This window comes from Electrona antarctica (assembly GCF_951216825.1).
Source record: "Electrona antarctica genome assembly, chromosome: 18".
NCBI classification, from domain to species: Eukaryota; Metazoa; Chordata; class Actinopteri; order Myctophiformes; family Myctophidae; genus Electrona; species Electrona antarctica.
The window spans coordinates 25,485,034-25,507,943 of NC_136799.1; positions in this window are offsets into that span (position 1 = coordinate 25,485,034).

The following is a 22,910-nucleotide window of genomic DNA, read 5'->3' on the forward strand; positions in this document are numbered from 1 at the left end:
TGCCACATGATAGGGAGATGGTGAGTTCAAACCCCACGCAAGTCTTTACTTTCAAGACCGATTTCAGAAGAAGAAAACCAACAAAAAATCAGTGTGATTTGTCTGGAACCAGTGGGGCAGTGTGTTAGAACGATCCCACATGATCGGGAGATGGTGAGTTCAAACCCCACTCAAGTCTTTACTTTCAAGACCGATTTCAGAAGAAGAAAGGCAACACAAAAGCAGTGTGAATTATCTTGAACCAGTGGAGCAGTGTGTTAGAACGCTCCCACATGATCGGGAGATGGTGAGTTCAAATCCCGCTCAAGTCTTTACTTTCAAGACCGATTTCAGAAGAAGAAAACCAACAAAAAAGCAGTTGAATTGTCTGGAACCAGTGGCGAAGTGTGTTAGGACACTGCCACATGATCGGGAGATGGTGAGTTCAAACCCCACTCAAGTCTTTACTTTCAAGACCGATTTCAGAAGAAGAAAACCAACGACCTATCAACCAACACATTCAAAGGCATATCAATCCCATTAATCCGTTTTCTTATCAAGTTGAAGGCATCCCGGATTTTGTTGAGGGTGGGTTGGGTGTTTCATGGTTTCTCATCAACTCCATGTTAAATCACCCAATTACCCCCCAACGGACACTAGCCCTAACCCTAACCCTAACCCTAACCCTAACCCTAGTTGTCTGGTACCAGATTGGTTACCATATAGTACCAGAACAAAACAAACAAGAAAGCAGTGTGAATTGTCTGCAACCAGTGGCGCAGTCTGTTAGAACGCTGCCACATGATCGGGAGATGGTGAGTTCAAACACCACTCAAGTCTTTACTTTCAAGACCGATTTCAGAAGAAGAAAACCAACAAAAAAGCAGTGTGAATTGTCTGGAACCAGTGGCGCAGTGTGTTAGAACGCTCCCACATGATCGGGAGATGATGAGTTCAAACCCCACTCAAGTCTTTACTTTCAAGACCGATGTCAGAAGAAGAAAACCAACAAAAAAGCAGTTGAATTGTCTGGAACCAGTGGCGCAGTGTGTTATGACACTGCCGCATGATCGGGAGATGGTGAGTTCAAACCCCACTCAAGTCTCTACTTTCAAGACCGATTTCAGAAGAAGAAAACCAACGACCTATCAACCAACACATTCAAAGGCATATCAATCCCATTAATCCGTTTTCTTATCAAGTTGAAGGCATCCCGGATTTTGTTGAGGGTGGGTTGGGTGTTTCATGGTTTCTCATCAACTCCATGTTAAATCACCCAATTACCCCCCAACGGACACTAGCCCTAACCCTAACCCTAACCCTAACCCTAACCCTAGTTGTCTGGTACCAGATTGGTTACCATATAGTACCAGAACAAAACAAACAAGAAAGCAGTGTGAATTGTCTGCAACCAGTGGCGCAGTCTGTTAGAACGCTGCCACATGATCGGGAGATGGTGAGTTCAAACACCACTCAAGTCTTTACTTTCAAGACCGATTTCAGAAGAAGAAAACCAACAAAAAAGCAGTGTGAATTGTCTGGAACCAGTGGCGCAGTGTGTTAGAACGCTCCCACATGATCGGGAGATGATGAGTTCAAACCCCACTCAAGTCTTTACTTTCAAGACCGATGTCAGAAGAAGAAAACCAACAAAAAAGCAGTTGAATTGTCTGGAACCAGTGGCGCAGTGTGTTATGACACTGCCGCATGATCGGGAGATGGTGAGTTCAAACCCCACTCAAGTCTCTACTTTCAAGACCGATTTCAGAAGAAGAAAACCAACAAAAAAGCACTTGAATTGTCTGGAACCAGTGGCGCAGTGTGTTAGGACGCTGCCACATGATCGGGAGATGGTGAGTTCAAACCCCACTCAAGTCTTTACTTTCAAGACCGATTTCAGAAGAAGAAAACCAACGACCTATCAACCAACACATTCAAAGGCATATCAATCCCATTAATCCGTTTTCTTATCAAGTTGAAGGCATCCCGGATTTTGTTGAGGGTGGGTTGGGTGTTTCATGGTTTCTCATCAACTCCATGTTAAATCACCCAATTACCCCCCAACGAACACTAGCCCTAACCCTAACCCTAACCCTAGTTGTCTGGTACCAGATTGGTTACCATATAGTACCAGAACAAAACATACAAGAAAGCCGTGTGAATTGTCTGGAACCAGTGGCGCAGTCTGTTAGAACGCTGCCACATGATCGGGAGATGGTGAGTTCAAACACCACTCAAGTCTTTACTTTCAAGACCGATTTCAGAAGAAGAAAACCAACAAAAAAGCAGTGTTAATTGTCTGGAACCAGTGGCGCAGTGTGTTAGAACGCTCCCACATGATCGGGAGATGATGAGTTCAAACCCCACTCAAGTCTTTACTTTCAAGACCGATGTCAGAAGAAGAAAACCAACAAAAAAGCAGTGTGAATTGTCTGGAACCAGTGGCGCAGTGTGTTAGAACGCTCCCACATGATCGGGAGATGATGAGTTCAAACCCCACTCAAGTCTATACTTTCAAGACCGATGTCAGAAGAAGACAACCAACAAAAAAGCAGTTGAATTGTCTGGAACCAGTGGCGCAGTGTGTTAGGACACTGCCACATGATCGGGAGATGGTGAGTTCAAACCCCACTCAAGTCTTTACTTTCAAGACCGATTTCAGAAGAAGAAAACCAACGACCTATCAACCAACACATTCAAAGGCATATCAATCCCATTAATCCGTTTTCTTATCAAGTTGAAGGCATCCCGGATTTTGTTGAGGGTGGGTTGGGTGTTTCATGGTTTCTCATCAACTCCATGTTAAATCACCCAATTACCCCCCAACGAACACTAGCCCTAACCCTAACCCTAACCCTAGTTGTCTGGTACCAGATTGGTTACCATATAGTACCAGAACAAAACATACAAGAAAGCTGTGTGAATTGTCTGGAACCAGTGGCGCAGTCTGTTAGAACGCTGCCACATGATCGGGAGATGGTGAGTTCAAACACCACTCAAGTCTTTACTTTCAAGACCGATTTCAGAAGAAGAAAACCAACAAAAAAGCAGTGTGAATTGTCTGGAACCAGTGGCGCAGTGTGTTAGAACGCTCCCACATGATCGGGAGATGATGAGTTCAAACCCCACTCAAGTCTATACTTTCAAGACCGATGTCAGAAGAAGAAAACCAACAAAAAAGCAGTTGAATTGTCTGGAACCAGTGGCGCAGTGTTTTATGACACTGCCACATGATCGGGAGATGGTGAGTTCAAACCCCACTCGTCTTTACCTTCAAGACCGATTTCAGATGAAGAAAACCAACAAAAAAGCAGTGTGAATTGTCTGGAACCAGTGGCGCAGTGTGATAGAACCCTCCCACATGATCGGGAGATGGTGAGTTCAAACCCCACTCAAGTCTTTACTTTCAAGACCGATTTCAGAAGAAGAAAAGCAACACAAAAGCAGTGTGAATTATCTTGAACCAGTGGAGCAGTGTGTTAAAACGCTCCCACATGATCCGGAGATGGTGAGTTCAAGTCTTTACTTTCAAGACCGATTTCAGAAGAAGAAAACCAACAAAAAAGCAGTTGAATTGTCTGGAACCAGTGGCGCAGTGTGTTAGGACACTGCCACATGATCGGGAGATGGTGAGTTCAAACCCCACTCAAGTCTTTACTTTCAAGACCGATTTCAGAAGAAGAAAACCAACGACCTATCAACCAACACATTCAAAGGCATATCAATCCCATTAATCCGTTTTCTTATCAAGTTGAAGGCATCCCGGATTTTGTTGAGGGTGGGTTGGGTGTTTCATGGTTTCTCATCAACTCCATGTTAAATCACCCAATTACCCCCCAACGGACACTAGCCCTAACCCTAACCCTAACCCTAACCCTAACCCTAACCCTAACCCTAGTTGTCTGGTACCAGATTGGTTACCATATAGTACCAGAACAAAACAAACAAGAAAGCAGTGTGAATTGTCTGGAACCAGTGGCGCAGTGTGTTAGAACGCTGCCACATGATCGGGAGATGGTGAGTTCAAACACCACTCAAGTCTTTACTTTCAAGACCAATTTCAGAAGAAGAAAACCAACAAAAAAGCAGTGTGAATTGTCTGGAACCAGTGGCGCAGTGTGTTAGAACGCTCCCACATGATCGGGAGATGATGAGTTCAAACCCCACTCAAGTCTTTACTTTCAAGACCGATGTCAGAAGAAGAAAACCAACAAAAAAGCAGTTGAATTGTCTGGAACCAGTGGCGCAGTGTGTTATGACACTGCCACATGATCGGGAGATGGTGAGTTCAAACCCCACTCAAGTCTTTACTTTCAAGACCGATTTCAGATGAAGAAAACCAACAAAAAAGCAGTGTGAATTGTCTGGAACCAGTGGCGCAGTGTGATAGAACCCTCCCACATGATCGGAAGATGGGGAGTTCAAACCCCACTCAAGTCTTTACTTTCAAGACCGATTTCAGAAGAAGAAAACCAACACATTCAAAGGCATATCAATCCCATTAATCCGTTTTCTTATCAAGTTGAAGGCATCCCGGATTTTGTTGAGGGTGGGTTAGGTGTTTCATGGTTTCTCATCAACTCCATGTTAAATCACCCAATTACCCCCCAACGAACACTAGCCCTAACCCTAACCCTAGTTGTCTGATACCAGATTGGTTACCATATAGTACCAGAACAAAACATACAAGAAAGCAGTGTGAATTGTCTGGAACCAGTGGCGCAGTCTGTTAGAACGCTGCCACATGATCGGGAGATGGTGAGTTCAAACACCACTCAAGTCTTTACTTTCAAGACCGATTTCAGAAGAAGAAAACCAACAAAAAAGCAGTGTGAATTGTCTGGAACCAGTGGCGCAGTGTGTTAGAACGCTCCCACATGATCGGAAGATGATGAGTTCAAACCCCACTCAAGTCTATACTTTCAAGACCGATGTCAGAAGAAGGAAACCAACAAAAAAGCAGTTGAATTGTCTGGAACCAGTGGCGCAGTGTTTTATGACACTGCCACATGATCGGGAGATGGTGAGTTCAAACCCCACTCAAGTCTTTACCTTCAAGACCGATTTCAGATGAAGAAAACCAACAAAAAAGCAGTGTGAATTGTCTGGAACCAGTGGCGCAGTGTGATAGAACCCTCCCACATGATCGGGAGATGGTGAGATCAAACCCCACTCAAGTCTTTACTTTCAAGACCGATTTCAGAAGAAGAAAAGCAACACAAAAGCAGTGTGAATTATCTTGAACCAGTGGAGCAGTGTGTTAAAACGCTCCCACATGATCCGGAGATGGTGAGTTCAAACCCCACTCAAGTCTTTACTTTCAAGACCGATTTCAGAAGAAGAAAACCAACAAAAAAGCAGTTGAACTGTCTGGAACCAGTGGCGCAGTGTGTTAGAACGCTCCCACATGATCGGGAGATGATGAGTTCAAACCCCACTCAAGTCTATACTTTCAAGACCGATGTCAGAAGAAGACAACCAACAAAAAAGCAGTTGAATTGTCTGGAACCAGTGGCGCAGTGTGTTAGGACACTGCCACATGATCGGGAGATGGTGAGTTCAAACCCCACTCAAGTCTTTACTTTCAAGACCGATTTCAGAAGAAGAAAACCAACGACCTATCAACCAACACATTCAAAGGCATATCAATCCCATTAATCCGTTTTCTTATCAAGTTGAAGGCATCCCGGATTTTGTTGAGGGTGGGTTGGGTGTTTCATGGTTTCTCATCAACTCCATGTTAAATCACCCAATTACCCCCCAACGAACACTAGCCCTAACCCTAACCCTAACCCTAGTTGTCTGGTACCAGATTGGTTACCATATAGTACCAGAACAAAACATACAAGAAAGCTGTGTGAATTGTCTGGAACCAGTGGCGCAGTCTGTTAGAACGCTGCCACATGATCGGGAGATGGTGAGTTCAAACACCACTCAAGTCTTTACTTTCAAGACCGATTTCAGAAGAAGAAAACCAACAAAAAAGCAGTGTGAATTGTCTGGAACCAGTGGCGCAGTGTGTTAGAACGCTCCCACATGATCGGGAGATGATGAGTTCAAACCCCACTCAAGTCTATACTTTCAAGACCGATGTCAGAAGAAGAAAACCAACAAAAAAGCAGTTGAATTGTCTGGAACCAGTGGCGCAGTGTTTTATGACACTGCCACATGATCGGGAGATGGTGAGTTCAAACCCCACTCGTCTTTACCTTCAAGACCGATTTCAGATGAAGAAAACCAACAAAAAAGCAGTGTGAATTGTCTGGAACCAGTGGCGCAGTGTGATAGAACCCTCCCACATGATCGGGAGATGGTGAGTTCAAACCCCACTCAAGTCTTTACTTTCAAGACCGATTTCAGAAGAAGAAAAGCAACACAAAAGCAGTGTGAATTATCTTGAACCAGTGGAGCAGTGTGTTAAAACGCTCCCACATGATCCGGAGATGGTGAGTTCAAGTCTTTACTTTCAAGACCGATTTCAGAAGAAGAAAACCAACAAAAAAGCAGTTGAATTGTCTGGAACCAGTGGCGCAGTGTGTTAGGACACTGCCACATGATCGGGAGATGGTGAGTTCAAACCCCACTCAAGTCTTTACTTTCAAGACCGATTTCAGAAGAAGAAAACCAACGACCTATCAACCAACACATTCAAAGGCATATCAATCCCATTAATCCGTTTTCTTATCAAGTTGAAGGCATCCCGGATTTTGTTGAGGGTGTGTTGGGTGTTTCATGGTTTCTCATCAACTCCATGTTAAATCACCCAATTACCCCCCAACGGACACTAGCCCTAACCCTAACCCTAACCCTAACCCTAGTTGTCTGGTACCAGATTGGTTACCATATAGTACCAGAACAAAACAAACAAGAAAGCAGTGTGAATTGTCTGGAACCAGTGGCGCAGTGTGTTAGAACGCTGCCACATGATCGGGAGATGGTGAGTTCAAACACCACTCAAGTCTTTACTTTCAAGACCGATTTCAGAAGAAGAAAACCAACAAAAAAGCAGTGTGAATTGTCTGGAACCAGTGGCGCAGTGTGTTAGAACGCTCCCACATGATCGGGAGATGATGAGTTCAAACCCCACTCAAGTCTTTACTTTCAAGACCGATGTCAGAAGAAGAAAACCAACAAAAAAGCAGTTGAATTGTCTGGAACCAGTGGCGCAGTGTGTTATGACACTGCCACATGATCGGGAGATGGTGAGTTCAAACCCCACTCAAGTCTTTACTTTCAAGACCGATTTCAGATGAAGAAAACCAACAAAAAAGCAGTGTGAATTGTCTGGAACCAGTGGCGCAGTGTGATAGAACCCTCCCACATGATCGGAAGATGGGGAGTTCAAACCCCACTCAAGTCTTTACTTTCAAGACCGATTTCAGAAGAAGAAAACCAACGACCTATCAACCAACACATTCAAAGGCATATCAATCCCATTAATCCGTTTTCTTATCAAGTTGAAGGCATCCCGGATTTTGTTGAGGGTGGGTTAGGTGTTTCATGGTTTCTCATCAACTCCATGTTAAATCACCCAATTACCCCCCAACGAACACTAGCCCTAACCCTAACCCTAGTTGTCTGATACCAGATTGGTTACCATATAGTACCAGAACAAAACATACAAGAAAGCAGTGTGAATTGTCTGGAACCAGTGGCGCAGTCTGTTAGAACGCTGCCACATGATCGGGAGATGGTGAGTTCAAACACCACTCAAGTCTTTACTTTCAAGACCGATTTCAGAAGAAGAAAACCAACAAAAAAGCAGTGTGAATTGTCTGGAACCAGTGGCGCAGTGTGTTAGAACGCTCCCACATGATCGGAAGATGATGAGTTCAAACCCCACTCAAGTCTATACTTTCAAGACCGATGTCAGAAGAAGGAAACCAACAAAAAAGCAGTTGAATTGTCTGGAACCAGTGGCGCAGTGTTTTATGACACTGCCACATGATCGGGAGATGGTGAGTTCAAACCCCACTCAAGTCTTTACCTTCAAGACCGATTTCAGATGAAGAAAACCAACAAAAAAGCAGTGTGAATTGTCTGGAACCAGTGGCGCAGTGTGATAGAACCCTCCCACATGATCGGGAGATGGTGAGATCAAACCCCACTCAAGTCTTTACTTTCAAGACCGATTTCAGAAGAAGAAAAGCAACACAAAAGCAGTGTGAATTATCTTGAACCAGTGGAGCAGTGTGTTAAAACGCTCCCACATGATCCGGAGATGGTGAGTTCAAACCCCACTCAAGTCTTTACTTTCAAGACCGATTTCAGAAGAAGAAAACCAACAAAAAAGCAGTTGAACTGTCTGGAACCAGTGGCGCAGTGTGTTAGGACACTGCCACATGATCGGGAGATGGTGAGTTCAAACCCCACTCAAGTCTTTACTTTCAAGACCGATTTCAGAAGAAGAAAACCAACGACCTATCAACCAACACATTCAAAGGCATATCAATCCCATTAATCCGTTTTCTTATCAAGTTGAAGGCATCCCGGATTTTGTTGAGGGTGGGTTGGGTGTTTCATCGTTTCTCATCAACTCCATGTTAAATCACCCAATTACCCCCCAACGGACACTAGCCCTAACCCTAACCCTAACCCTAACCCTAACCCTAGTTGTCTGGTACCAGATTGGTTACCATATAGTACCAGAACAAAACAAACAAGAAAGCAGTGTGAATTGTCTGGAACCAGTGGCGCAGTGTGTTAGGACGCTGCCACATGATCGGGAGATGGTGAGTTCAAACACCACTCAAGTCTTTACTTTCAAGACCGATTTCAGAAGAAGAAAACCAACAAAAAAGCAGTGTGAATTGTCTGGAACCAGTGGCGCAGTGTGTTAGAACGCTCCCACATGATCGGGAGATGATGAGTTCAAACCCCACTCAAGTCTTTACTTTCAAGACCGATGTCAGAAGAAGAAAACCAACAAAAAAGCAGTTGAATTGTCTGGAACCAGTGGCGCAGTGTGATAGAACCCTCCCACATGATCGGAAGATGGGGAGTTCAAACCCCACTTAAGTCTTTACTTTCAAGACCGATTTCAGAAGAAGAAAACCAACAAAAAAGCAGTTGAATTGTCTGGAACCAGTGGCGCAGTGTGTTAGGACGCTGCCACATGATCGGGAGATGGTGAGTTCAAACCCCACTCAAGTCTTTACTTTCAAGACCGATTTCAGAAGAAGAAAAGCAACACAAAAGCAGTGTGAATTGTCTGGAACCAGTGGCGCAGTGTGTTAGAACACTCCCACATGATAGGGAGATGGTGAGTTCAAATCCCACTCAAGTCTTTACTTTCAAGACCGATTTCAGAAGAAGAAAACCAACGACCTATCAACCAACACATTGAAAGGCATATCAATCCCATTAATCCGTTTTCTTATCAAGTTGAAGGCATCCCGGATTTTGTTGAGGGTGGGTTGGGTGTTTCACGGTTTCTCATCAACTCCATGTTAAATCACCCAATTACCCCCCAACGGACACTAGCCCTAACCCTAACCCTAACCCTAACCCTAACCCTAACCCTAACCCCACTCAAGTCTTTACTTTCAAGACCGATGTCAGAAGAAGGAAACCAACACAAAAGCAGTTGAATTGTCTGGAACCAGTGGCGCAGTGTGTTATGACACTGCCACATGATCGGGAGATGGTGAGTTCAAACCCCACTTAAGTCTTTACTTTCAAGACCGATTTCAGATGAAGAAAACCAACAAAAAGGCAGTGGGAATTGTCTGGAACCAGTGGCGCAGTTTGATAGAACCCTCCCACATGATCGGGAGATGGGGAGTTCAAACCCCACTCAAGTCTTTACTTTCAAGACCGATTTCAGAAGAAGAAAACCAACAAAAAAGCAGGGGGAATTGTCTGGAACCAGTGGCGCAGTGTGATAGAACCCTCCCACATGATCGGGAGATGGGGAGTTCAAACCCCACTCAAGTCTTTACTTTCAAGACCGATTTCGGAAGAAGAAAACCAACAAAAAAGCAGTTGAATTGTCTGGAACCAGTGGCGCAGTGTGTTAGGAAGCTGCCAAATGATCGGGAGATGGTGAGTTCAAACCCCACTCAAGTCTTTACTTTCAAGACCGATTTCAGAAGAAGAAAACCAACAAAAAAGCAGTTGAATTGTCTGGAACCAGTGGCGCAGTGTGTTAGGACGCTGCCACATGATCGGGAGATGGTGAGTTCAAACCCCACTCAAGTCTTTACTTTCAAGACCTATTTCAGAAGAAGAAAACCAACAAAAAAGCAGTGTAAATTGTCTGGACCCAGTGGCTCAGTGTGTTAGGACGCTGCCACATGATCAGGAGATGGTGGGTTCAAACCCCACTCAAGTTCAAACAAAAAAATAAAGTTCCAGGGTGCAATCCCACCCCAGTCTTTACTGTGACACTTTGCTTTCCACACTTACATCAAGTAGCACAGAAAAGCTGTGTTGTAGTAACCATCAGTTAGCTCAGTGTGATGAGAGGCTGTCCTTGGGAGCCACAGGTCCAGGGTTCAAATCCCACATTAGGCATAACTGTGACACTTTGCTTTGCACACTGATTTCCTGAAGGACAACTTTAAAGCAGCCCAGAAATTCACCATGATTGTGTGCCGGTAAGTGGCCCAGCGGATAAGTCAGATGATATCCGTAGTATACCTAGTAGAAGTGTGCCGGTTCAAACCCGACATACTCCTAGTAGGCGGTGATGGCTCAAATCTCTGACACCTAGAGTAGGAGTGGCCCTGTGGATAAATCAGATGATATCCGTAGAATACCTAGTAGAAGTATGCCGGCCGACATACTACTACTAGGATGGTGCTAGTTCAAATCACCAGATAATATCCTTAGAATACCTAGTAGAAGTCTGCCGGTTCAAACCCGACATAGGATGGTGCTGGTAAAAAACACCATCACCTAGAGTAGGTAGGACCGTGTGCCGTTAATTGGCCCGGTGGTTAAATCAGATAATATCCGTAGAATACCTAGTGGGATGGTGCTGGTTCAAATCACCATCACCTAGAGTAGGTAGGACCGTGTGCCGTTAATTGGCCTGGTGGTTAAATCAGATAATATCCATAGAATACCTAGTGGGATGGTGCTGGTTCAAATCACCATCACCTAGTGTAGGTAGGACTGTGTGCCGTTAATTGGCCCGGTGGATAAATCAGATAATATCCATAGAATACCTATAGTGGGATGGGCGAGGGGGGGGCCAGGCAGGGGAAGAGTAGGCGAGGGGGGCCAGGCAGGGGGAGAGTAGGAGAGGAGGGAGGCCAGGCAGGGGGAGAGTAGGAGAGGCGAGAGGCCAGGCAGTGGGAGAGTAGGCGAGGGGGGAGGCCAGGCAGGGGTAGAGTAGGCGAGGGGCCAGGCAGGGGGAGAAGCCAGGCAGGGGGAGAGTAGGCGAGGGGGGCCAGGCAGGGGGAGAGTAGGAGAGGAGGGAGGCCAGGGAGGGGGAGAGTAGGCGAGGGGGGAGGCCAGGCAGGGGTAGAGTAGGTGAGGGGCCAGGCAGTGGGAGAGGGGTAGGCCAGGGGAGAGTAGGAGAGGGGGGAGGCCAGGCAGGGGGAGAGTAGGAGAGGGGGTGGCAGGCAGGGGGAGAGTAAGCGAGGGGGGCCAGGCACGGGGAGAGTAGGAGAGGAGGGAGGCCAGGGAGGTGTAGAGTAGGCGAGGGGCCAGGCAGTCGGAGAGGGGTAGGCCAGGGGAGAGTAGGCAGGGGGCCTCTCTTCCTATTTAAAAAAAAAATTATAATAAAACATTTATAATATTTTTATAAAAAAAGATTTTTCTTAACTTATTTACTAATTACAAAAAAAATAATCAGGAAGACCCCTTTCTGGCCTCCCTCCTCTCCTACTCTACCCCTGCCTGGCCTCCCTCCTCTCCTACTCTCCCCCTGCCTGGCCTCCCCCCTCTCCTACTCTCCCCTTGCCTCGCCTCCTACTCTCCCCTTGCCTGGGCCCCCTCACCTACTCTCCCCCTGCCTGCCTCACTCCTCACCTACTCTCCCCCTGCCTGGCCTCCCTCCTCTCCTACTCTCCCCCTGCCTGGCCTCCCCCTCGCCTACTCTCCCCCTGCCTGGCCTCCCTCCTCTCCTACTCTCCCCCTGCCTGCCTCCCTCCTCTCCTACTCTCCCCCTGCCTGACCTCCCTCCTCTCCTACTCTCCCCCTGCCTGGCCTCCCCCCTCACCTACTCTCCCCCTGCCTGCCACCCCCTCACTTACTCTTCCCCTGCCTGCCCGCCCCCCCTCACCTACTCTCCACCTCGCCTGCCCCCCCCTCGCCTAATCTCCCCCTACCTTACCCCCCTCACCTACTCCTCCCCCTAACTGACCAACCCTCGCCTACTCTCCCCCTATCTACACCTCAACCTACTCTGCCCCTACATACTCTTACCTGACCACCTACCTACTCTAGGTGATGGTGATTTGAACCAGCACCATCCTACTCGGTATTCTACAGCTATTATCTGATTTATCCACCGGGCCAATTAACGGCACACGGTCCTACCTACTCTAGGTGATGGTGATTTGAACCAGCACCATCCCACTAGGTATTCTACAGATATTATCTGATTTATCCACCGGGCCAATTAACGGCACACGGTCCTACCGACTCTAGGTGATGGTGATTTGAACCAGCACCATCCCACAATGTATTCTACAGATATTATCTGATTTATCCACCGGGCCAATTAACGGCACACGGTCCTACCTACTAGGTGATGGTGATTTGAACCAGCACCATCCTATGTCGGGTTTGAACCGGCAGACTTCTACTAGGTATTCTATGGATATTATCTGATTTATCCACCAGGCCACTTAACTGCACACACTCCTACTTACTGTAGGTGTTGGTGATTAGAACTAGCACCATCCTACTAGGAGTATGTCGGCCGGCATACTTCTACTAGGTATTCTATGGATATCATCTGATTTATCCACTGGGTCACTCCTACTCTAGGTGTCAGTGATTTGAACCATCACTGCCTACTAGGAGTATGTCGGGTTTGAACCGGCACACTTCTACTAGGTATACTACGGATATCATCTGACTTATCCGCTGGGCCACTTACCGGCACACAATCATGGTGAATTTCTGGGCTGCTTTAAAGTTGTCCTTCTGGAAATCAGTGTGCAAAGCAAAGTGTCACAATTATGACTAATGTGGGATTTGAACCCTGGACCTTTGGCTCCCAAGGACAGCCTCTCATCACACTGAGCTAACTGATGGTTACTACAACAAAGCTTTTCTGTGCTACTTGATGTCAGTGTGGAAAGCAAAGTGTTACAGTAAATACTGGAGTGGGATTGCACCCTGGAACCTTATTTTTTTGTTTGAACTTGAGTGGGGTTTGAACCCACCATCTCCTGATCATGTGGCAGCATCCTAACACACTGAGCCACTGGGTCCAGACAATTCACACTGCTTTTTTGTTGGTTTTCTTCTTCTGAAATCGGTCTTGAAAGTAAAGACTTGAGTGGGAATTGAACTCACCATCTCCCGATCTTGTGGCAGCGTCCTAACACACTGTGCCACTGGGTCTAGACAATTCAGACTGCTTTTTTGTTGGTTTTCTTCTTCTGAAATCGGTCTTGAAAGTAAAGACTTGAGTGGGGTTTGAACTCACCATCTCGCGATCATGTGGCAGCGTCCTAACACACTGCACCACTGGTTCGAGACAACTCGATTGCTTTTTTGTTGGTTTTCTTCTTCTGAAATCAGTCTTGAAAGTAAAGACTTGAGAGGGGTTTGAACTAACCATCTCTCGATCATGTGGGAGCGTTCTATCACACTGCGCCACTGGTTCCAGACAATTCACACTGCTTTTTTGTTGGTTTTCTTCTTCTGAAATCGGTCTTGAAAGTAAAGACTTGAGTGGGGTTTGAACTCACCATCTCCAGGTCATGTGGGAGCGTTCTAACACACTGCGCCACTGGTTCCAGACAATTCACACTGCTTTTTTGTTGGTTTTCTTCTTCTGAAATCGGCCTCTAAAGTAAAGACTTGAGTGGGGTTTGAACTCACCATCTCCCTATCATGTGGTAGCATTCTAAGCCACTGCGCCACTGGTTCCAGACAATTCACACTGCTTTCTTGTTTGTTTTGTTCTGGTACCATATGGTAACCAATCGTAACAGACAACTAGGGTTAGGGTTAGGGTTAGGGTTAGGGTTAGGGTTAGGGCTAGTGTCCGTTGGGGGGTAATTGTGTGATTTAACATGGAGTTGATGAGAAACCGTGAAACACCCAACCCACCCTCAACAAAATCCGGGATGCCTTCAACTTGATAAGAAAATGGATTAATGGGATTGATATGCCTTTGAATGTGTTGGTTGATAGGTCGTTGGTTTTCTTCTTCTGAAATCGGTCTTGAAATTAAAGACTTGAGTGGGGTTTGAACTCACCATCTCCCGATCATGTGGCAGCGTCCTAACACACTGCGCCACTGGTTCCAGACAACTCAACTGCTTTTTTGTTGGTTTTCTTCTTCTGAAATCGGTCTTGAAAGTAAAAACTTGAGTGGGGTTTGAACTCACCATCTCCCGATCATGTGGCAGTGTCCTAACACACTGCGCCACTGGTTCCAGACAATTCAACTGCTTTTTTGTTGGTTTTCTTCTTCTGAAATCGGTCTTGAAAGTAAGGACTTGGGTGGGATTTGAACTCACCATCTCCCGATCATGTGGGAACGTTCTAACACACTGCCCCACTGGTTCCAGACAATTCACACTGATTTTTTGTTGGTTTTCTTCTTCTGAAATCGGTCTTGAAAGTAAAGACTTGCGTGGGGTTTGAACTCACCATCTCCCTATCATGTGGCAGCGTCCTAACACACTACACCACTGGTTCCAGACAAATCAACTGCTTTTTTGTTGGTTTTCTTCTTCTGAAATCGGTCTTGAAAGTAAAGACTTGAGTGGGGTTTGAACTCACCATCTCCCTATCATGTGGTAGCATTCTAACCCACTGCGCCACTGGTTCCAGACAATTCACAATGCTTTCTTGTTTGTTTTGTTCTGGTACCATATGGTAACCAATCTGGTAACAGACAACTAGGGTTAGGGTTAGGGTTAGGGTTAGGGTTAGGGTTAGGGCTAGTGTCCGTTGGGGGGTAATTGTGTGATTTAACATGGAGTTGATGAGAAACCGTGAAACACCCAACCCACCCTCAACAAAATCCGGGATGCCTTCAACTTGATAAGAAAATGGATTAATGGGATTGATATGCCTTTGAATGTGTTGGTTGATAGGTCGTTGGTTTTCTTCTTCTGAAATCGGTCTTGAAATTAAAGACTTGAGTGGGGTTTGAACTCACCATCTCCCGATCATGTGGCAGTGTCCTAACACACTGTGCCACTGGTTCCAGACAACTCAACTGCTTTTTTCATGGTTTTCTTCTTCTGAAATCGGTCTTGAAAGTAAAAACTTGAGTGGGGTTTGAACTCACCATCTCCCGATCATGTGGCAGTGTCCTAACACACTGCGCCACTGGTTCCAGACAATTCAACTGCTTTTTTGTTGGTTTTCTTCTTCTGAAATCGGTCTTGAAAGTAAGGACTTGGGTGGGATTTGAACTCACCATCTCCCGATCATGTGGGAGCGTTCTAACACACTGCCCCACTGGTTCCAGACAATTCACACTGATTTTTTGTTGGTTTTCTTCTTCTGAAATCGGTCTTGAAAGTAAAGACTTGCGTGGGGTTTGAACTCACCATCTCCCTATCATGTGGCAGCGTCCTAACACACTGCACCACTGGTTCCAGACAAATCAACTGCTTTTTTGTTGGTTTTCTTCTTCTGAAATCGGTCTTGAAAGTAAAGACTTGAGTGGGGTTTGAACTCACCATCTCCCTATCATGTGGTAGCATTCTAACCCACTGCGCCACTGGTTCCAGACAATTCACAATGCTTTCTTGTTTGTTTTGTTCTGGTACCATATGGTAACCAATCTGGTAACAGACAACTAGGGTTAGGGTTAGGGTTAGGGTTAGGGTTAGGGTTAGGGCTAGTGTCCGTTGGGGGGTAATTGTGTGATTTAACATGGAGTTGATGAGAAACCGTGAAACACCCAACCCACCCTCAACAAAATCCGGGATGCCTTCAACTTGATAAGAAAATGGATTAATGGGATTGATATGCCTTTGAATGTGTTGGTTGATAGGTAGTTGGTTTTCTTCTTCTGAAATCGGTCTTGAAATTAAAGACTTGAGTGGGGTTTGAACTCACCATCTCCCGATAATGTGGCAGCGTCCTAACACACTGCGCCACTGGTTCCAGACAAATCAACTGCTTTTTTGTTGGTTTTCTTCTTCTGAAATCGGTCTTGAAAGTAAGGAATTGAGTGGGATTTGAACTCACCATCTCCCGATCATGTGGGAGCGTTCTAACACACTGCGCCACTGGTTCCAGACAAATCAACTGCTTTTTTGTTGGTTTTCTTCTTCTGAAATCTGTCTTGAAAGTAAGGACTTGAGTGGGATTTGAACTCACCATCTCCCGATCATGTGGGAGCGTTATAACACACTGCCCCACTGGTTCCAGACAATTCACACTGATTTTTTGTTGGTTTTCTTCTTCTGAAATCGGTCTTGAAAGTAAAGACTTGCGTGGGGTTTGAACTCACCATCTCCCTATCATGTGGCAGCGTCCTAACACACTGCACCACTGGTTCCAGACAAATCAACTGCTTTTTTGTTGGTTTTCTTCTTCTGAAATCGGTCTTGAAAGTAAAGACTTGAGTGGGGTTTGAACTCACCATCTCCCGATCATGTGGCAGCATCCTAACACACTGCGCCACTGGTTCCAGACAATTCACACTGCTTTTTTGTTGGTTTTCTTCTTCTGAAATCGGTCTTGAAAGTAAAAACTGGATGGGGTTTGAACTCACCATCTCCCGATCATGTGGCAGTGTCCTAACACACTGCGCCACTGGTTCCAGACAATTCAACTGCTTTTTTGTTGGTTTTTCTTCTTCTGAAATCTGTCTTGAAAGTAAGGACTTGAGTGGGATTTGAACTCACCATCTCTCGATCATGTGGGAGCGTTCTAACACACTGCCCCACTGGTTCCAGACAATTCACACTGATTTTTTGTTGGTTTTCTTCTTCTGAAATCGGTCTTGAAAGTAAAGACTTGCGTGGGGTTTGAACTCACCATCTCCCTATCATGTGGCAGCGTCCTAACACACTGCACCACTGGTTCCAGACAAATCAATTGCTTTTTTGTTGGTTTTCTTCTTCTGAAATCGATCTTGAAAGTAAAGACTTGAGTGGGGTTTGAACTCACCATCTCCCTATCATGTGGTAGCATTCTAACCCACTGCGGCACTGGTTCCAGACAATTCACAATGCTTTCTTGTTTGTTTTGTTCTGGTACCATATGGTAACCAATCTGGTAACACAACTAAGGTTAGGGTTAGGGTTAGGGTTAGGGTTAGGGTTAGGGCTAGTGTCCGTTGGGGGGTAATTGTGTGATTTAACATGAAGTTGATGAGAAACCGTGAAACACCCAACCCACCCTCAACAAAATCCGGGATGCCTTCAACTTGATAAGAAAATGGATTAATGGGATTGATATGCCTTTGAATGTGTTGGTTGATAGGTCGTTGGTTTTCTTCTTCTGAAATCGGTCTTGAAATTAAAGACTTGAGTGGGGTTTGAACTCACCATCTCCCGATAATGTGGCAGCGTCCTAACACACTGCGCCACTGGTTCCAGACAAATCAACTGCTTTTTTGTTGGTTTTCTTCTTCTGAAATCGGTCTTGAAAGTAAGGACTTGAGTGGGATTTGAACTCACCATCTCCCGATCATGTGGGAGCGTTCTAACACACTGCGCCACTGGTTCCAGACAAATCAACTGCTTTTTTGTTGGTTTTCTTCTTCTGAAATCGGTCTTGAAAGTAAAAACTTGAGTGTGGTTTGAACTCACCATCTCCCGATCATGTGGCAGTGTCCTAACACACTGCGCCACTGGTTCCAGACAATTCACAATGCTTTCTTGTTTGTTTTGTTCTGGTACCATATGGTAACCAATCTGGTAACAACTAGGGTTAGGGTTAGGGTTAGGGTTAGGGTTAGGGTTAGGGCTAGTGTCCGTTCGGGGGTAATTGTGTGATTTAACATGGAGTTGATGAGAAACCGTGAAACACCCAACCCACCCTCAACAAAATCCGGGATGCCTTCAACTTGATAAGAAAATGGATTAATGGGATTGATATGCCTTTGAATGTTTTGGTTGATAGGTCGTTGGTTTTCTTCTTCTGAAATCGGTCTTGAAATTAAAGACTTGAGTGGGGTTTGAACTCACCATCTCCCGATAATGTGGCAGCGTCCTAACACACTGCGCCACTGGTTCAAGACAAATCAACTGCTTTTTTGTTGGTTTTCTTCTTCTGAAATCGGTCTTGAAAGTAAGGACTTGAGTGGGATTTGAACTCACCATCTCCCGATCATGTGGGAGCGTTCTAACACACTGCGCCACTGGTTCCAGACAAATCAACTGCTTTTTTGTTGGTTTTCTTCTTCTGAAATCGGTCTTGAAAGTAAAAACTTGAGAGGGGTTTGAACTCACCATCTCCCGATCATGTGGCAGTGTCCTAACACACTGCGCCACTGGTTCCAGAAAATTCACAATGCTTTCTTGTTTGTTTTGTTCTGGTACCATATGGTAACCAATCTGGTAACAACTAGGGTTAGGGTTAGGGTTAGGGTTAGGGTTAGGGTTAGGGTTAGGGCTAGTGTCCGTTCGGGGGTAATTGTGTGATTTAACATGGAGTTGATGAGAAACCGTGAAACACCCAACCCACCCTCAACAAAATCCGGGATGCCTTCAACTTGATAAGAAAATGGATTAATGGGATTGATATGCCTTTGAATGTGTTGGTTGATAGGTCGTTGGTTTTCTTCTTCTGAAATCGGTCTTGAAATTAAAGACTTGAGTGGGGTTTGAACTCACCATCTCCCGATAATGTGGCAGCGTCCTAACACACTGCGCCACTGGTTCCAGACAAATCAACTGCTTTTTTGTTGGTTTTCTTCTTCTGAAATCGGTCTTGAAAGTAAGGACTTGAGTGGGATTTGAACTCACCATCTCCCGATCATGTGGGAGCGTTCTAACACACTGCGCCACTGGTTCCAGACAAATCAACTGCTTTTTTGTTGGTTTTCTTCTTCTGAAATCGGTCTTGAAAGTAAAAACTTGAGAGGGGTTTGAACTCACCATCTCCCGATCATGTGGCAGTGTCCTAACACACTGCGCCACTGGTTCCAGAAAATTCAACTGCTTTTTTGTTGGTTTTCTTCTTCTGAAATCTGTCTTGAAAGTAAGGACTTGAGTGGGATTTGAACTCACCATCTCCCGATCATGTGGGAGCGTTCTAACACACTGCCCCACTGGTTCCAGACAATTCACACTGATTTTTTGTTGGTTTTCTTCTTCTGAAATCGGTCTTGAAAGTAAAGACTTGCGTGGGGTTTGAACTCACCATCTCCCTATCATGTGGCAGCGTCCTAACACACTGCACCACTGGTTCCAGACAAATCAACTGCTTTTTTGTTGGTTTTCTTCTTCTGAAATCGGTCTTGAAAGTAAAGACTTGAGTGGGGTTTGAACTCACCATCTCCCGATCATGTGGCAGCATCGTAACACACTGCGCCACTGGTTCCAGACAATTCACACTGCTTTTTTGTTGGTTTTCTTCTTCTGAAATCGGTCTTGAAAGTAAAAACTTGAGTGGGGTTTGAACTCACCATCTCCCGATCATGTGGCAGTGTCCTAACACACTGCGCCACTGGTTCCAGACAAATCAACTGCTTTTTTGTTGGTTTTCTTCTTCTGAAATCGATCTTGAAAGTAAAGACTTGAGTGGGGTTTGAACTCACCATCTCCCTATCATGTGGTAGCATTCTAACCCACTGCGGCACTGGTTCCAGACAATTCACAATGCTTTCTTGTTTGTTTTGTTCTGGTACCATATGGTAACCAATCTGGTAACACAACTAGGGTTAGGGTTAGGGTTAGGGTTAGGGTTAGGGCTAGTGTCCGTTCGGGGGTAATTGTGTGATTTAACATGGAGTTGATGAGAAACCGTGAAACACCCAACCCACCCTCAACAAAATCCGGGATGCCTTCAACTTGATAAGAAAATGGATTAATGGGATTGATATGCCTTTGAATGTGTTGGTTGATAGGTCGTTGGTTTTCTTCTTCTGAAATCGGTCTTGAAATTAAAGACTTGAGTGGGGTTTGAACTCACCATCTCCCGATCATGTGGCAGCGTCCTAACACACTGCGCCACTGGTTCCAGACAACTCAACTGCTTTTTTGTTGGTTTTCTTCTTCTGAAATCGGTCTTGAAAGTAAAAACTTGAATGGGAATTGAACTCACCATCTCCCGATGATGTGGCAGCGTCCTAACACACTGCGGCACTGGTTCCAGACAATTCAACTGCTTTTTTGTTGGTTTTCTTCTTCTGAAATCTGTCTGGAAAGTAAGGACTTGGGTGGGATTTGAACTCACCATCTCCCGATCATGTGGGAGCGTTCTAACACACTGCCCCACTGGTTCCAGACAATTCACACTGATTTTTTGTTGGTTTTCTTCTTCTGAAATCGGTCTTGAAAGTAAAGACTTGAGTGGGGTTTGAACTCACCATCTCCCAATCATGTGGCAGTGTCCTAAGACACTGCGCCACTGGTTCCGGACAATTCAACTGCTTTTTTGTTGGTTTTCTTCTTCTGAAATCGGTCTTGAAAGTAAGGACTTGAGTGGGATTTGAACTCACCATCTCCCGATAATGTGGGAGCGTTCTAACACACTGCCCTACTGGTTCCAGACAATTCAACTGCTTTTTTGTTGGTTTTCTTCTTCTGAAATCTGTCTGGAAAGTAAGGACTTGGGTGGGATTTTAACTCACCATCTCCCGATCATGTGGGAGCGTTCTAACACACTGCACCACTGGTTCCAGACAAATCAACTGCTTTTTTGTTGGTTTTCTTCTTCTGAAATCGGTCTTGAAAGTAAAAACTTGAGTGGGGTTTGAACTCACCATCTCCCAATCATGTGGCAGTGTCCTAAGACACTGCGCCACTGGTTCCAGACAAATCAAGTGCTTTTTTGTTGGTTTTCTTCTTCTGAAATCGGTCTTGAAAGTAAAAACTTGAGAGGGGTTTGAACTCACCATCTCCCGATCATGTGGCAGTGTCCTAACACACTGCGCCACTGGTTCCAGAAAATTCAACTGCTTTTTTGTTGGTTTTCTTCTTCTGAAATCTGTCTTGAAAGTAAGGACGTGAGTGGGATTTGAACTCACCATCTCCCGATCATGTGGGAGCGTTCTAACACACTGCCCCACTGGTTCCAGACAATTCACACTGATTTTTTGTTGGTTTTCTTCTTCTGAAATCGGTCTTGAAAGTAAAGACTTGCGTGGGGTTTGAACTCACCATCTCCCTATCATGTGGCAGCGTCCTAACACACTGCACCACTGGTTCCAGACAAATCAACTGCTTTTTTGTTGGTTTTCTTCTTCTGAAATCGGTCTTGAAAGTAAAGACTTGAGTGGGGTTTGAACTCACCATCTCCCGATCATGTGGCAGCATCGTAACACACTGCGCCACTGGTTCCAGACAATTCACACTGCTTTTTTGTTGGTTTTCTTCTTCTGAAATCGGTCTTGAAAGTAAAAACTTGAGTGGGGTTTGAACTCACCATCTCCCGATCATGTGGCAGTGTCCTAACACACTGCGCCACTGGTTCCAGACAATTCAACTGCTTTTTTGTTGGTTTTCTTCTTCTGAAATCTGTCTTGAAAGTAAGGACTTGAGTGGGATTTGAACTCACCATCTCTCGATCATGTGGGAGCGTTCTAACACACTGCCCCACTGGTTCCAGACAATTCAGACTGATTTTTTGTTGGTTTTCTTCTTCTGAAATCGGTCTTGAAAGTAAAGACTTGCGTGGGGTTTGAACTCACCATCTCCCTATCATGTGGCAGCGTCCTAACACACTGCACCACTGGTTCCAGACAAATCAACTGCTTTTTTGTTGGTTTTGTTCTGGTACCATATGGTAACCAATCTGGTAACACAACTAGGGTTAGGGTTAGGGTTAGGGTTAGGGTTAGGGCTAGTGTCCGTTCGGGGGTAATTGTGTGATTTAACATGGAGTTGATGAGAAACCGTGAAACACCCAACCCACCCTCAACAAAATCCGGGATGCCTTCAACTTGATAAGAAAATGGATTAATGGGATTGATATGCCTTTGAATGTGTTGGTTGATAGGTCGTTGGTTTTCTTCTTCTGAAATCGGTCTTGAAATTAAAGACTTGAGTGGGGTTTGAACTCACCATCTCCCGATCATGTGGCAGCGTCCTAACACACTGCGCCACTGGTTCCAGACAACTCAACTGCTTTTTTGTTGGTTTTCTTCTTCTGAAATCGGTCTTGAAAGTAAAAACTTGAATGGGAATTGAACTCACCATCTCCCGATGATGTGGCAGCGTCCTAACACACTGCGCCACTGGTTCCAGACAATGCAACTGCTTTTTTGTTGGTTTTCTTCTTCTGAAATCTGTCTGGAAAGTAAGGACTTGGGTGGGATTTGAACTCACCATCTCCCGATCATGTGGGAGCGTTCTAACACACTGCCCCACTGGTTCCAGACAATTCACACTGATTTTTGGTTTTCTTCTTCTGAAATCGGTCTTGAAAGTAAAGACTTGAGTGGGGTTTGAACTCACCATCTCCCAATCATGTGGCAGTGTCCTAAGACACTGCGCCACTGGTTCCGGACAATTCAACTGCTTTTTTGTTGGTTTTCTTCTTCTGAAATCGGTCTTGAAAGTAAGGACTTGAGTGGGATTTGAACTCACCATCTCCCGATAATGTGGGAGCGTTCTAACACACTGCCCTACTGGTTCCAGACAATTCAACTGCTTTTTTGTTGG